Source organism: Rutidosis leptorrhynchoides, chromosome 8 (genome assembly GCF_046630445.1).
Source record: "Rutidosis leptorrhynchoides isolate AG116_Rl617_1_P2 chromosome 8, CSIRO_AGI_Rlap_v1, whole genome shotgun sequence".
Lineage (NCBI taxonomy): Eukaryota > Viridiplantae > Streptophyta > Magnoliopsida > Asterales > Asteraceae > Rutidosis > Rutidosis leptorrhynchoides.
In genome coordinates this window covers 64,189,648-64,195,647 of record NC_092340.1, presented here as the reverse complement: position 1 = coordinate 64,195,647, position 6,000 = coordinate 64,189,648, and positions in this window count along the sequence as shown.

Genomic DNA, 6,000 nt, shown 5'->3' with positions numbered 1-6,000 from the left:
TGAAATATATAAGTCTAGAAGATAGACGTTATATGCATATATATAACTGTTGGCGTAGAAATACTGCGAGATTCAAAATACTGATTGCTAATTCCTGGTAGTTGGTATGGCAATTATTGTTACAAGATGTGGATGAGTACTTGATAGGGTTTTAATGAATAGGTATAGTGATTCTTCGGAGAGGCTTTAAGATCAATGAAGTTGTTGGTAAGTTTACTGCTATTGTGGCGGAATAAAAAAAATTCCTCGGTAATAATGATGAAAGGGTAATCATCATAATAAGGCTTATTCGAATGAACAATTGAAGGTGATTTGCTGGAATAGTGTCAAAACTGTCTATTTTGAAAAGGGATTGAAAAGTTATTTTAGCTAATAAATGCCAAAAGGTATGACACGGATACGTGTTAAACCATGACTTTGGTTTCGAGGGTTTTTCAGGTACCAGACTGCGGTTAACATGTGGTTGGATCATCATCTCGATGATTCATTATTTGAAGTGTCTTCAGGAATTTCTAGGGATTTGAACATAGATTGTAATCGTTAATATTCATATGATGTTCTAGGATTTTGAATGATACAAATACTTTTCTGGGTTCTATGAATGGAAATGATGTTCTAGCATAGTTTTGAAGTCAAAGTATAGCTTCGAAAGATGGAGGAATCTAAGAATAATGTCTTTTGTTAAATCTTGACTTGGATTTTGATTTGTAAAAATCAAAATATGTAATCAAATTTGGATGAGGATGGTTATTTTGATTTTTATAAAAGAATATATATTGTTGTGAAAGTAGTGAGTATAGTTGATGATTTGTTGAATCAGAATCGAAGAATGTAACATATTAATTGTAAATTTATATATCTCTCAGGTATTACTTACCCGTTAAAATATTCTCCCCATTAACAGTTTGTACCAAAGAATTTTCTTAACTATAATCTTTATGAAAATATATCTATATATATATTTTCTTTAGATGTAATCATGGATTTAATGAGTTAACATAATATTAATCTCATCTGGTTTTCGACTTGGACTAGAATATATAATCTCTAAAACTTTTAGAAACTACATATTCTCTGCAAAATGTTTCTTTGATGAAGTTATGAATCAATACTTCATCGTTTGTTGTTGTTGGTATTCCTTGGTATTTACAGGGCGTATGACACTGGTGTTCGTGGGACGAATTGTAAAGTTGAGGTTTACGACGCGGTTATGGTTGGTGGTGGTAATGGTACTGTTGTTGTTGGTGGTACTGTTGACGCCGGTGATGCTGCTGGTGCTTGTAATCTTTGCACCGTATTCTCCAAAGTCACTACCCGAGCGCGAAGCTCGTTGACTTCTTCTACTACACCGGGATGATTGGCGGTTCGGACGAGTGGATGAATAAGATCCAGAATTTGAGATAGTATATAATCATGATGAGATACTCTGGAGATGAGAGAGAAAATGGTATTGCGAACAAGTTCGCCGGTAAGTGCTTCAGGTTCTTCACTAAGAGGGCAATGTGGTGGATGGAAGGGATCGCCTTCTTCTTGTCTCCAATGATTAAGTAGACTACGGACCCATCCCCAATTCATCCAGAATAGGTGATGGCTGATTGGTTGATCCATTCCAGTTACACTGTCTTCGGAGTTCAGGTGAATATTCATATCGGAATAGCTGTCGGAGTTTAAGGAATTTGAACTAGATACATGATCCATTTTGTGTAATCAGGGAAATGATTTTTGATATGAAATAGATTATAGGACTTAGATTTGGTATTCTTCAATACATAATTTACATATGTATATATAATACCAAAATCCCATAAATTACGGAGAAATTTTCGGAAGATGTCAGGAAAAGTTTAAAGTAATAGATACGCTAAGATATGAATTTTGTCGATACACTATCTATGCAGTAAATACAGTAAGACATGTCTAGACTTAGGAATGATCAGCAAGTAATTTCTGACAATAAATGGTAAGCAAAACTCGATAAAAACAGATACGGTCATAGTTCAGACTCACTAATGCATCCTAACAATTACCAGTTAAACACATTAATGCAAATTCTGGTTCCCTATGACCTCAAGCTCTGATACCAACTGTGACGATCCTTCCAAATCTCTTTGGACGAATACATCATTCATTGATTTCATAGTGAGGTTTTGACCTCTATATGATACGTTTTGTAAACATTGCATTCTTTTGAAAAGGCACACCATAAATGAATATATAAATCCAAGGTTTTCGACGTCTGATGATTTCTACGTATAGACAATCACCGTATATAATAGTTTACAATACTACATCCGTTGACAATGCAGTCAAAATAAGATATATGGTGATGATTTTGTGAATGCAAAGTTTTCTTGAATAAAGCATCTATGACTCCATGCACATAGCTTGTATAACGTATAAGCAAACAGTGGAAGACTTCTAGAAACCTGAGAATAAACATGTTTAAAAGTGTCAACACAAAGTGTGACGATCGCTCCAAATCCATATGGACGAACACGTCATTCATTGATTTCATTGCGAGGTATTTGACCTCTATGTGATACATTTTGTAACATTGTATTCGTTTGAAAAGGTATTTCATAAATGAATATATAAATTCCAGGTTTTTAACATCTGATGATTTTTACGTATAGACAATCACCATTTAATGGTTTACAATAATACATCTGTTGACAATACAGTCAAAATAAGATACATGGTAATGGTTTGGTGAATGCAAGTTTCTTGTATATAGCATGTATGACTCCAAGCACATATCTTGTATCACGTATAAGCAAACAGCGGAAGACTTCTAGAATCCTGAGAATAAACATGCTTCAAGTGTCAACACAAAGGTTGGTGAGTTCATAGTTTTAATATTACACATAATCCGTATATCAATGTGGATTACAAAAGTTCAGTTGTTTTATTTAAAACGTTTATCAATAGGTTTTACATAAAAGGTGGATCACAAGATTTCAGTTGTTTCATCCGAAACGTTTATCAATCGGTTCTACAAAATTGAGCACCCTGGTAACTAAACTTTAATGCTTATATTATTTGTACCCTTTGTATAATCATCTTAATAATACACGCAAACCAACGTGTACGCTTCTCAAATAGCATACGTCCGTTAAAAGGCTAGCGCTCTAGCTCGGACGGGGATATCAAGCCCTATGGATCCATATACTACTACTCGCGCCCACCAGTTCTTATAACCGGCAGTTACTAGTTACCAAAGCTAAGGGATTTTCGGTTCAAACTCGGTGTAGAATTTAGTATGTACTTGTATCCATTGCGTTTAAAATAAAGTGCATATATTCTCAGCCCAAAAATATAGATTGCAAAAGCAATTAAAAAGGGAGCAAATGAAACTCACACATATAAATATTGTATATCGGTTAATAAAACATTTGCATGTATTCTCAGCCCAAAAACGTAGAGAGTAAAAGGGATCTCATGAAACTCACAGTTAAATATTGATATACAATATTGTAGGAAAGCACGTAGACGCATCGGAGATGATAAACACGAGTTTTGATTCACAAAAAAATACCCCCGAACATTACCCATAACCTCCTTGGCAATAACCCATAATTTCCTTAGCTCTAGCTTGCTCGAAAACTCATTTTGAAAATTACTTGGACAGCACTCCGTCGTAATATTTTTTGTACATTATTATTTTTGTATCGCAAAAATAATAACACTAATAATAATAAAAAATAATAAGATTAATAATAATCTTATTAATAATAATAATAATAATAATAATAATAATAATAATAATAATAATAATAATAATAATAATAATAAATAATAAATAATATTACGGAGTATATATATATTTGTGTATGTGTGTGATTTAAATCGAGCGAAAACACTGAAATTTATAGATGTGGCCTGAAATCTGGAGTCATGCGACTCGCATGGAAATGGCCTTCTGGCCATGCGACTCGCATGAGGACCAGGGACAGCTCACATTGTTTTGGCTCCTAGCTTGTCGACATAATATAAAATAAATATAAATATATAAATAATTAATATAATTATTTATATATTATATTTTATTCTTGTGCATAGTAGACTAGATATTTTTGGTCCGTTGCGTCGGGCGTTTCTTCTTGACTCGGGTCCCGGTTCCGGATTTTCAGACGTCCTTGCGTACTATTTTATATCGTGTACTTTGCGTTCCGAAACTTGTACTCTTGTCATTTTTTAGACGTTCTTCATCAATAATTTGAACCTTTTTAATTGTATCTTGTACATTTGAGCATTTTGGACCTTTCCGTTTTCAATTCTTCGTTTTCGCCTTTTGTCTTCGCACTTATTAAATATAAACGAATATTACTTGAATATGGAACAATTACAACTAAAATCCTGTCTTTCTTGGGGGATAATGCTATGAAATATATGTTCCTTTTTAGCCTTATCAATAGCCTTAAATTATCCCTTAATTATATCACTCAAAGTGTATCTTAAACTTTCGAGTGTTTTGGTCATTTACTTCTATAAATCATCGTCTCGCTATTTGTTAAAATACATTTTTATAATAGCGTTTACTGTAGCAAAGTTACTGTAGCAAAGTCAAATTTTACTGTAGCAATTCACTGTAGCAAATAGTGATTTTCGAAAACACTGTAGCATTTTGAGTAATGTGGCAATTTGAAAACAGTGTAACAAATTAGTGTTTAACTGGTTCATCTTAAACGCTTTAGTTAACTTATCTAAATATCAATTGAATCAATAAACGAATGTTACTATCGTTTATTATATATATGTATATATCTTTTTAATATACATAAATCAGTTTTTAAATACACATTGGAAGTTATTTATAAATAAATTTTAATAATAAATATTTCAACTTATCATATACATTCAAATAGATATTTAAACCAATAAGTTTAATGTACGGTATCAAACAATTAATACATTGTTACCTTTTCATGTTATAGTATATATGTATCTATTTACATATAATTGTTCTCGAATCGTCGAAAATAACCGAAGGGTATTTAAATATATAAAAGTAGTTCAAAAATTTTGAGATTCAGTTTTACAGACTTTGCTTATCGTGTCGAAAATGTTAATCATACAAAGATTAAGTTTAAATTTGGTCAGAAATTTCCGGGTCATCACACAAAGGTTGGTGAGTTCATAGTTTTAATGTTGCGCATAATCTGTATCTAAAGGTGGATCACAAAATTTCAGTTGTTTCATCTGAAACGTTTATTAAAATATTCTACGAAATTGAGCACCCTGGTAACTAAACTTAACGTATATGTAATATATACCCTTTGTATAATCATCTTAATAATACACGCAAACCAACGTGTACGCTTCTCAAATAGCATACGTCCGTTAAAAGGCTAGTGCTCTAGCTCGGACGGGGATATCAAGCCCTATGGATCCATATACTACTACTCGCGCCCACCAGTTCTTATAACTGGCAGTTACTAGTTACCAAAGCTAAGGGATTTTCGGTTCAAACTCAGTGTAGAATTTAGTATGTACTTGTATCCATTGCGTTTAAAATAAAGTGCATGTATTCTCAGCCCAAAAATATAGATTGCAAAAGCAATTAAAAAGGGAGCAAATGAAACTCACCTTAGCATCACATAAGGTCATTCACCAAAAAGTGACCGAAACTCGGAATGCAAAATTAATCGTAGATCTCAACCTAGAGAACATATGTTGGTCAATACATGTCTAATAAGCTAGGTTGGGTCATAGTGTATCACAATCCTAATGCTCGAGACCGACATGTGAAAGTTAACAAAAGTCATTTCAAAAGTCAACCTGACCCAATATGATCTTTAAATCTATACATGTTTATTATATTAACGTAGTATAAGTCTTGATAGTTGAACGAATTTATAGTTTATCAAACTCAAAACATTATTTATTTCAAGAGTTATATTGTATTTGAATGATCATGGCAATTGGATATATTTTAACATTTCATATAGTTTCCCAATACTTGTAAAATCAAATTATAATGTTTATAAAGCTTTAAAACAT